The sequence below is a fragment of the Rhynchophorus ferrugineus genome, unplaced genomic scaffold (genome assembly GCF_030347505.1).
Source record: "Rhynchophorus ferrugineus isolate W39M unplaced genomic scaffold, kcgeb_rfMv2 rfM3, whole genome shotgun sequence".
In the NCBI taxonomy this organism is placed as follows: domain Eukaryota; kingdom Metazoa; phylum Arthropoda; class Insecta; order Coleoptera; family Curculionidae; genus Rhynchophorus; species Rhynchophorus ferrugineus.
This window is the reverse complement of record NW_027472582.1, coordinates 60,424,854-60,436,724: the sequence shown is the minus strand read 5'-3', so window position 1 is coordinate 60,436,724 and position 11,871 is coordinate 60,424,854. Positions and strand designations below refer to the sequence as shown.

The following is an 11,871-nucleotide window of genomic DNA, read 5'->3' as shown; positions in this document are numbered from 1 at the left end:
GACTACTTAACGTATAGTTAAGATTAAAATCTTATACACTTATACCAAGTTCATATGGCTTAGTTCCTTTTAATATTGTGATTTTTACGTGTTACGCAGTAGTTGTATTGCTTTTATGTTGCTGAGATGTAATAATCTTATTTTATGTTTTTTTTGTCGAAATCTTGTATAACATGGTCATCATGCAGTCTTCGTTGGTTACGTTATGTTAGTTAGTAGATTACTAGTTGGTTGGATGTTCTAATACAACCTCATATTTGAACTATATAATATTTACTATTTACACGGCTTTGGCGATGAAAATGATGATATAAAATGTTGCTAAATGTAACCGTATTTCTTTGGAACATATCTGACCAAACAAACATACGGAGAGAAACAAAAACACGCTTCAAAAGTGGTGAATTTGATATATAAGACAACGAACAACCCAGGTAGCCAACAAAATTTAATGAGAATTACAAGAATGGTTCAAGCCGCCTTGGTGACGCAGTGGTAAAGGTGACAGGACGGTCCTCCTACTGTTGCGATAGCCGCGGGTTCGAATCCTGCTAGGGCATGGTCGTAAATTTATGTTTCTGGTTGTTTAACATTTGTGATTGTCCTTAGGCAAGAGTGCAAAATCCGACAAGGAAAATTATCCCAGTCACGCCAGTAACCAGGCTGGGTAAGACCGGATGTCTTCTGGGATGATTTCTAAAGTTGGTCACTCGCCAGTCGGTAGGCTTAATATTGTGGACCGTGGTTCGGAGCCCACGTTAAACTGTAGGTCCAATCCAGATAAATCCCTAGTTGATAAAAGGAGACTTTAAAATATATTTTAAAAAAGAATGGTTCAATGAAGTATTTGCGTATATATAAACGCTTTAAAAATTAAGTAAAATATTAGATGACTTATCAAAAGTCAGCAAATACCTAAAACCTTGGAAATGATAAATAAGGCTTACAACTTGACACCTAAAGGGAGACATTGTTTGTGTTTTAATTGATGGATGAAACAAAATTGTGCCATTAATGGATTGCTTTTATAGGTAAAGGTATTACTCTGTTTTTTATTTGTGAAGATTAAAATAAACGAAAAGCAACCTTTAAGTAACAATATCAGACAAAAAAGAAAAAGCAATTGCAAAAAAAGGTTTTGTTTATATAACAAATTTGTTGATATAGTTAAGATACTTACATTTTGTTAATTGTTGTTATGAGTACCAAAATAAGTTATTAAAAACACTTTAATTTAAACCTTCACTTATTTCATATATTGCTGATAAATGATTTCAAATTAGTTTTTTTATATGGATTTGTTTATTTATTTGGTTTGTGTGTATAACTCTAAATGTGCATTGCTTAGATTACATTTTCTTAATTTATTTTATTCCATTTATTTCAATAAAATTTGTACACATATATTTTGTGAGGATTGGTTGAGAAATTGTGATGCTTCCGCAGTATTTCCCGAGGCTTGCCCCATTTGTCTAATGCTTGCAAAGGTGTAAAGTTGTTTTAACAAAGAGACATAAGAAAAAGAGAAAAATCATTTGACCAAAACGAAATTACTTCTCGAACAGACTTAACATATTACTTAATAAAAAAACAGATAACAAAATATAAAGTCAAAAGACTTATTTGTGGTGAATATCGTTATAAAAGTGTATGACGCAATATAACATAAGTTACACCATCTCGTCTACATCACCGAAAATGAATTCAGGACTCTAGTAATAATACGAAATTGTTATTTTTATTTTAAAATATATTTTCTATATAGTCACGGATTATACGCGCACATACACTACTGAATGATATAATGAATGTATAAAAAATATCAAAATAAAATGAAAAGGTGCGTAGTAACACAACATAACAAGTTCATTTAATATCCTCCTAACGGGAGAATATTGCTCTCTCCATCTGCTACTAAAAGTATGCAAATAAATTTAACCTTCAGTTTGAACGCCCAATACCGTTCGGGTAATATATTATTACCGTATATCAGGGTACTGTTTATTTAATGTTTTTGTCTGTTAACATTACGGAAATAGTAAATAACTCACCGACTAAAAAACTGGATCGGGTTATAAATCGCCATAATTCAACGAGATTTTTTTTAAATATATATTTTCCTTTGGTAGTAAAACCTAGTAAACTTTTCTGTTTGTCAACCCATGGTTGGTAAAAGTCTCCTTTTACCAACTACGAGTCTATCTGGGCTAGACCTAAAGTTTAACGTGGGCTCTGAACCACGGTCCTCGGCATTATGCCTACCGACTGGCGAGTGACCAACTTTAGAAATTATCCCAGAAGACATCCGGTCTTACCCAGCCTGGTTACTGGCGTGACTGGGATCATTTTCCTTGTCGGATTTTACACTCTTACCTAGAACAATCACAAATTTTAAACAATCACAAACATTCCAAATCAACAGCCATTCAGTTTGCATTTGAAGCACTAACCATATCATATGCGAGGTCGTAGAAACGTTATAATCAACTGTTTCTATGGTGTAGTGGTTAGAATGCTAAGCTCACACGCGGAGGTCGCGTGTTCGATTTCCAATCGGCAGCAACGTTTGTGTTCTAGTTTGATTGGAACATTTGTCAAATCACCTAAATTGGGTAACGGAACCCAGGGCCTGAAACGTTATTTATTATCAATCATTGTTTCTTTATTCCTCATGCGGGCTGTACTTTTACTTGGGCTATCTACTGTAATACTTACAAAAAACTTAATTAAGCTATCTACTACATTTATTTTATATTCTGCTATATACAGACAATTTAGCTTAAAACCTACCTAAACCTATTTATCTCTTTACAATATTGACTGAATATGGGTCAACATGACTGTGATGTGAAGGTATTGATGTAGGTAATCAGTCCTACAGTATTTGAGTGCACCCACAATACCTATCAGGACTTTGTTCTGAAAAATTTGTATTTCATTTATGTTACTCTTTGCAGAACATCCCCATAATTGAACTCCGTATGTCCATATACGTTTTAGTAATTGCTTATATAAAGCAATTTATTAGGTACTGATAATTGTGATTTTCCTCCAATTAGCCAGTACATTTTCCTATATTTCAATTCCAGTTATTCTCTTTTCTTCTTTATATGTTCCTTTCACCGAAGTTTTGTATCGAGATTCATTCCGAGATATTTAGCGTTGTTGCTATATGGAATGATAGTATTATATAATGTTATGTGTGCTTGTACGGTTTGTTTATAGGTGAATTCCACAGGTACAGATTTACTTTCATTAATTATTATTTTCCCAGCTTGTGTCCAATTATTTATATTGTCACTTGTTGGCCCGTTTTAATTTTCGTGAGGCTTCTTCACTATTGTCTCCGACAGCTATAATCACAATATCATCAGCAAATGTAGCCATCGTAATATTTTCCGTTTGTGGTATCTCACAAGTGTAGAGTAGATAAAGCATTGGTTCCAGTACACTTCCTTATGGCACACCTGCTTTATCTTATTTTATTGTAGCTTCCTCTTGTTTGACTCAAAACATTCTGCTTGTAATATATGATTTTAATAGTTCGGTGTGTTGTTTTGGTAGCATTTTCTATAGTTTATGAATAAGGCCTTTATGCCAAACCTTATCGAAAGCTTGTGCTATATCTAAAAATATAGCTGAGCATAGTTTTTTACTTTCGTAGGCTTTTTCAATAACATCCGTTATTCTGTGGACCTGGTCAATTGTTGAGTGCTTGTTAATAAACCCAAACTGGTGTGATGGTATTAGGTTTTTTCTCTCTATGATCGGTTTTATTATTTTCAACAGGATTTGAAATTTTGAAAAACCTTAGATATTACTGGCAGCAGTGATATATGTCTATAGGCTTTTAGTTCGTTGGGTGACTTCGTTTGGTTTTGGGAAGTCACTAAACTTTTCAACACTTTTCTAAATGTCTGGGATATGTTTTAATCTAAATGCTGTATTGATCAAGTTGGTGAGTTTTATAATTCCCTTTTTTGGTAGTTTTTGCAGTAATTCTCCTGTTATAAAATAGCCTGGTGATTTCCTGGGGTTAATGTCAGTTTTAATAACTTTGGTTAACTCTTTCGTCGTGACTAATTCAGTCATCGAGTTTTCAGCTTCTATGTCCGGCAAATTATGTTCAATATTAGTTTCGTTTGATTTGAAAGTTTTTTCTAGATATTCAGCAAATGCTTCTGCTTTTTGCTGATTGTCACGTGCCCAATTCCCACATAAGTCTATTATAGGTGGACTGTGTAGACATGAGCGCTTTAGATATTTTGTGGCTTTCCAGAGTTTCCTTTATCATCTGTTAAATTTCTCAGGTAGTCATTTATGGTTTTGTTTTTAATTTCCAATATTTCTATTTTCAATCTTTGGATTATATTGTTTAAACTATTTTTATTTTCTGGTGTTCTGTTTTGTTACTTTTTTTTTGTTTTGTACTCTTAATTTCTGGAGTATTATTCCAAGCAGGTTGTTGAATATCTACTACGAATTTTTCTGCTTCAAGATTTAATTATTTAGTTATCTTGAGGGGTACATTTAGTTGAATTCGTTTGTTCAATTCTTCAGCAAATCCTTCCCAGTCTGTTCTCTTGTTTGTTAACGTTGGGTTTCTTTCTTTTCTTATTATATTTTCACTCAACGTCATAATCACTGGCGTATGATCTGAACTTAGCTCAAAATTTTCTTCGACTTTTATATAGTTGGATGTTATGTTTCTTACTATGAAGAAATCTAACAGGTCTGGGGTTTTCGCTAATATAAATAGCGATTAAAATAATTAGTTTTCGTTGTTAACCATTAAGAAATTATCGATAGTAAACCAATAAGTGAATAGTATGTTTCGTATGTTCAAGCAAAGCTGTTGGTTCCCAAGGAGAAATGATTTGACTCTTCTGATAACACTACACACTTGAGTATCACATTATCAAATAATAATTTATCTGTTTATAATTGAAATGTAAATTATTTTTATAGTTCATTATACCCAATATAAATATTTAGTTTAGTTGTTAAATTAGATACGTAATTCTATTTAAAATAACTATTAAGGGCATGCATGTATTTTGATCAGCGAAGGTTTAGGTTATTATGCAAAATACAAATGCCAAAGTTTTTATTTTTACTCACAACTATCTCGTGGAAAGAATTTGCACTGGAACAGAAAATACATATTAATATGAACTTCTTTATTGATGTTGTTAAAGTTTATATGTGGTTTATCGGAGGATGGACAGGATATTAACAGATGGGCTGAAAAGTCTTGAGCGTAATAAAGAAAATGGTTGTTTTTATTCAAAATTGGAGCCACACAATCATTCCAGCGCCGCTATAATGTGTCAATACCTGATTTGTAGAACGATTTATCTTTTGCTTCAAAATAGGCCTGTCACCAGTTGCCGTCAACTCAGATGACGATCGTTTTGATTTCGGAATGAAGTGTTGGATCCATGCTTCATCCATTGTTACATATGGATGCAAAAATTCCAGTTTGTTACGTCTAAACATGGCCAAGCACTACTCAGAATCATGAACATGGCACTAGGGAATATCTTATGAGCTCCTTTGACTAGAGCAAATGTTGTTCTTTGCATCATTTTAGACCAGATGATTATAGATCCAAACGTTGATAATTCCAAATGTGCATTTGCTTCACCAAGATTCTTGTTCCTAATTGAATTGTGGTTGAATTAAATTGAATTTTTCCTTTATGTACATCATTGTGTTAAAATATATAACATGTCACTATTGAGAGATCTGTTATCATAACCTAACGAGAAGGAAAATATGACCATATAAGTTCAATACTGGGAATAGCAAAATTTAGTCATAGGACTTTTAACAATCTGCAATGACAAATGTACTCCTTCAACTTCAGGCAGATAGAAGGAGCAATGGAATACCAATAAGATCAAGAACTAAGTGTATATATGGTAATAATTAAATGCTACTTGTACTTTCATATTTATTGTTGTTATAGAAATGCAAAAAAATCATTAATTTGATTTACAAATATGTTAATAAAAATATCCGTACATTCTCATTTAAAATTGTATTATTGGACTAATGAAAATATTTCATATTTGTTTCAACAGAACAACAATTTATCAACAACGCTGTTATATATTTTATTACATTTTTTTTATTATTGAAATAAAATTGTTTTCGCGAAAATATTTTCAACTATACACAAATGAAATCTTGATTAACTATAAAAACAAATCGGAAAATGAAGCTTTTTATACAAAGTTTTACAAACGACCTGCATGCACTTATAGGAACGGTGCCTCTTGGAAAATATCAACAACTTATTCAACTATACATAATTCCTTAACAAATCTTTATAAGTAAAAATGAATCGCCGAAATGAATGTACCCGCATAACTTGAGAATCGCTGCACCAAATTATTTGTTGTGTACGTTATTGTCAAGACAAGGTTTATATAAAGAAAATAAAAAACGTACGGAAGAGTTTTTATATTTAAATATCATAATACAAAGAGAGTGATACATGATGATAAATTATCACAACTAACAACATCACCTGAATCACTGAATTCTTTACTTTATTGGCAAGAATATACTATATGAGAGCAGAATATTCAATATTACAATAATGTTTTCGGAATGGCTTTATTTGGTTTATATATAATTTAGGAGAAGGATTTCAATACAGCTTTTAATTTTTTTTCTTCTGTAAGGCACATCATATCCATCCATTCCAATATATTCCATGATATTCCAATACAAATGCTAATAAAAGTTTGTGTTCTCATATCTTTCGCGTATGCAATGCTATCTCTGGTGTACGTATGAAATGACAGATTCTAAAGAGCTAATAATAAGGTAAGGCAAGATAAAATGATTCTAAGACACAACCAATATTAAGTAATAGAGATAGATACAAAAAATGTCATACACAATACGTACATTTCCTACTATTATTTATATTCTACACATAAAAACATACTTGAACTATTATAAAAATAGAATAATTAAGAGGCTAATGTTTCCTATTGACATATATAACTTGATATTAAAAGTGTTTACAAAATATGAAATGAAAACTTAAATATTTTAAGTATACACAACTGACTACAATGTATATACTTTTATCGTTGATTAGAACTATTATATCTGCATTTTTAATGTCGTTATCTCAATGTTTCATGCAGATAAGCAATAAATATTTTGATGCAACATAATAGTATACCCTAAATTCGACAGTTTACTAAAATCGAGTGTCCTACTTCGTAAAAATAAATATGATATAGTTGGTAAACACACTTGTTTCTTCATCATACTTATCTTACACTTAGATAATTCGAATACGTGAGTTAAACGTTTAATAGCGAGTGGTATTCACACGGTAAAACTTATTATAAACTATATAATTCAATAATATTTTTAGATTTAGTTGCCTAGCTGAGATTTAGGTGCCCCCAAACAATAGTCCTTAACATGAAGTTCATCGACTAACCAGTTATAAACTTAGAAAGCATCCCAGAGGACATTCAGTATAGGGGTATTGGACATCAAAAAAATATCGATTTCTAAAAAAATCCCCGGCTTGACATATAGATGGCGCTACTAGAATTAAATCCAAATGTTTTTTAGTTTGTTGCCAATCCAAATGTTTTTGCTTCAACTATATTTTTTCCCTTTAAAAAGCAATATTTTATCAACACACGATATTCCTTTTTATCCATTTTTTTTCACAATAACAAAAGTTCTCACTCAAAATGATATAATTCACAAACTAATGATTCGACAGCTGTCAAATTTATACACGCATCTTTTGAGGATTGGGGCTAACTAAAAAACATATGGATTTAATTGTAGTAGCGCCATCCATGTGTCAGGCCGGGGAATTTACAATTGACTTTTTACCACCCTATAAATTAAGATTGTACTGAGTGTATCTTATAATGCATATGCTTCATAGAATTCATTGTCCCTATCGTCAAAAAAGCTGAGAGAGTTGATTTTGACAAGCCTCTTCTTCTGAGACGAATTTTTTCAGAAAAATATTTCGTCATGGACAGGAAAATGAATTCGGTCCGTTTATATAAGAACCTTCCAATAAAGCCCAAAAGCTCCCAGGGATTCTTCCGAGTCGTAATCAATTTATGTAGTGTTGATAAGAATTCCTGTCCAGATGGTCAGGTTTGACTGCTTCTGGGAGATTGCTCAACACTCAAACGCACTTTTGCAGGTTTGAATTCTTAAGGGAGTACCTCATAATGTATAATTCCTTTCCTGTCCCACCAAACGCACACCAAAACCCTACTGAATATAAATCCAGGTTTGTTTACCGCGCTTCACTACTGTTTTTCTTGATGATGACCATCTGCTTCAGAAACAGGTAGTTTTTCTTCCGATTCATAAACAGATATATGGTCCATATAGTTTTAGTGGCCTAACTCGTTCGAAAAGTTCGGTATCTTTTTATATCAACCTTTTCCAAAAGTTCCATATGGTTTTTGTAAAATGTTTACCTCTTGAACAATAAGTACAGAGCTTATATGATTGACGGATTCCATCGACAAAATTGTAACTGCACTTGATAGACCATTGCAGTAACAAAACTATAAACACTAGTGACGTTTTCAGCCATCTGGCTTGAATGTTCACTTTTTTCGTACCAAAATTCTTTAATATAGCGTAGTTTTTTTAGTGTCCACACAAAATATTGAGAATTTAGAAGGGTATCTTAAATGGGCACATGCGATACCGTGTTTTTGAAAACTGAAATTTGACATTTTCTGCTTTCAGAAGGCTATTCTAAAAAGTAAGAAGGTATAGCGTACGTGTGTTTATATTTGGTGGAAATAATCAAAAAGTTACTGCATATTTTGGACTTTTTCGGTAATTCTCTGCTTCCTGTAGAAACAATTTTATTTATATACAAATAATTTTGGTTCAATTTTTTTCGACAAAGCTTTTGTTCAAAGCGTTGCTTTCGAGTTGAGCATTTTTTAACATAGCTGACAAAGTAAACTTTAAAAAATGATTTGTTTAAATTTTAAGACATCTCAGATGTTGCGTCCCTGGATGTAGTACCATTTCAAATATAATACCCAGGGACTCTGCTCTATGTCAGAAATGGCTTTTAGCGATAAATAATGAAAAACTGATGGAAATCCCTTGTGAGGTCTTAAATAAGAGCAAAAGGGTTTGTAATGTACATTTTACACAGGATAACTACAAACCGAAGTGTAGAAGGGCACTACTTAACAGGGATACAGTTTCCAGTTATTATTTAAATTGTAAGTTTTTTGTAATGTTAATTCTATGTAACTGATTTGTAAAATATAACAAGCCTCCATTTTAGCTGTGGCATAGAAGAAAGAAAACATTGATCCATATATGTTAGAAAATGTGAGTGGCACAGTGAAGTTATAAAAGCCCGGCAGTTTGATAGATGTAATTTGAAAAGCCAGAGATTTTTTTTTACTTTATTGGTAAATGATATCTTGACTATTGACTATTTAATTCCCAAATTATGCACAAAGCTTAACAAGCAGTCTGTCCATGATTTTATATCACCAAATGCCTGTATTTTTCAAAACCATCAACCGTTTTGAGCAAGACATTTCCAAATAACTAGTCTTCAACATATATGTTGTACTGTACACTGTATTTGGCCGAGTTACATTTAAGATAATATGAAATGTTCCATATTCAATAGTTGATTAAACTTTTTATATTTAAGGGTATAAGTTTTGTGTTAAATCTGTTATATTACGTTTTAATGTATTGTTAGCATCACATGTTGTCATTAAACAGAAAATTCTAAGAATTCTCCTCTGAAATAATATTTGCAATATAATTTTTACATATATTTAAAATAAAATGTATTTTCAAAACTTTTATTGAATTTTAATTTTTGTTATTATTGTTAATAAAATGTTTTAAATTTCCCGCTACTCATATTGTCAATCGCACACTCTGGTGGAAAATTATTGCTAAACTTGTTCACAGGTAACATATGGGAGATACACTTCTAATTCCCCAGGCAATGAAGGTATAAAAAGTCGAAAAACAGGAGCCATATTCTTACATGTCTCGAAAGCTTTCGACCAAGTATGGTACCACGGTCTAATATTTAAAGCTAAACAACTAGGTCTATCGAATGACCTAATATCCCTGATAGATTCATACTTGGATGGTAAGTCCATTCAGGTGAGGATCGGTGACGCAGTCTCTTCTCGTAAACAAATCTCCGCAGGAGTCCCGCAAGGCGCTCCATTAGCCCCAGCCCTATTCAACCTTTATATGGCTGATTTCCCGCTCTACAAACTTTCCCATACAGCATTTTATGCAGATGACACCGCTTTCTTCACAACCGGTTACAGTCCCGACGCAATACGCAATAGACTCCCAGTACAACTGAAGCAAGCGATAGCGTGGTACAAATTCTAGCGACTTCAGGTTAACCCGAGCAAAACTCAGGCTATTCTGTTACACCGAAAGAAGGAGTTTCGCGCCTATCGCCTCCACATCGATAAAGTCCCTATCCCTTGGCTCCAGAAAGTCTCATACCTCGGACTCCAGTTCGACCGCAGATTTCAATGGTCTATCCAAATCCAGCACGCCATTTGCAAAGGAAATGTGTACAGCGGCGTGTACAGCCTATTATTTCCTCTATTCTGCAGAAAAAGCAAACTCCCAATCCCACAGAAAGCGACTCTGTATAAAATGCTATTCCTTCCAATCTGCCTCTACACTGTCCTATGTCTCGGAGAGGAAACTTGAACTACTCCAAGTGTTCCAATCCAGAAAAGTCCGTGCGTTACTCAGAGCCCATGGTTTATGAGGAACGTCAACCTCGAATCAGGCATCCCGTTTGTGAAAAAATTCATAAACATGCTCAGTGTGAGGTTCTCCATAGGAACCTTAGCACACGATAACACCTTAATAAAATCCCTACCCGTCCACAAACCCCGTAGTAAACAACCTACGGCAGTCCCAGTCGTAAACCAGAGTCTCTGTCGCCCGCAAAACAAACATATCCCGAACCTGAAGCGAGATCAGTCGAAGACCATTTGGTTCTAGCTGATCAATCTAGAAAACGAAAAAAAAATCTAATTCCTCTGTGTTTTGTGGGTATCCATATTCGACGATATCTAAAACTGACTCAACCATTCACAACACTGTTAGATATTGTTTTCTGAACAAAAGGTCAGCTATCTAATGCCATCTAGTATAAACTGATGGGACTTTTATAACGCCAGATATATTTTATTAAGTGTAAAATATAAAGGATTTTCAATTACTAGAACTAATGAAAAGTAGAGTTTTAGTATTTTACAAATATTTGTTACCATTACCAATTAAAAAATATATTATTATAATTTAAACAATCTAATCCGCAATAAACTGACAATTGATTTATTTACGCAGTTGCCAAACTGGTCATTAACTCTTCAATTCATGTTTTACAGAATGATAAATATGTTTTTATATGATAAATTAGTGAGGGTCTTAAAATGTTATCATATTTTAATTATCTCGTATGATTTATTCACATATGTGTGTAAAATATCGAAAGATAGAAGAACATCCTATAATAATTTGTTCATAAATTGTTGAAACTAATATTAATACTAATTGGTAGAAAGGAGACTCTAATATATAACAAAAGAATATCACAAAATCAAAAAATCCTCCACTACCTATTCCAAATTACGATATAGAGCATTGATAAAATCAGGTAATATTTGGTAAAGAAGGTTCTGATTTAGTACATCAAAAATTTAAAGATGAATTGAATTGAATGTTGACATTTCAATTGGTGGGAAATATAAACATATACTAGCGATGAACAAACAAAATAATAATAATGTTGATAACGTCTCACATTATAGCCTTGAATTT

At 32.6% G+C, this 11,871-nt stretch overlaps 1 long non-coding RNA gene across 2 annotated transcripts; it reads left to right on the top strand.

Annotated features, from left to right (window-relative positions):
• Positions 1-7,217: 7,217 nt before the first annotated feature.
• On the top strand, positions 7,218-9,957 carry LOC143192545 (uncharacterized). Of its 2 annotated transcripts, none has more exons than XR_013004809.1 (3): positions 7,218-7,323; positions 7,403-9,260; positions 9,326-9,957. It is a non-coding gene; the product is annotated as an uncharacterized LOC143192545 (long non-coding RNA). The 2 variants fall into 2 exon arrangements; XR_013004808.1 differs by having other exon boundaries at positions 7,224-7,349.
• Positions 9,958-11,871: the final 1,914 nt, after the last annotated feature.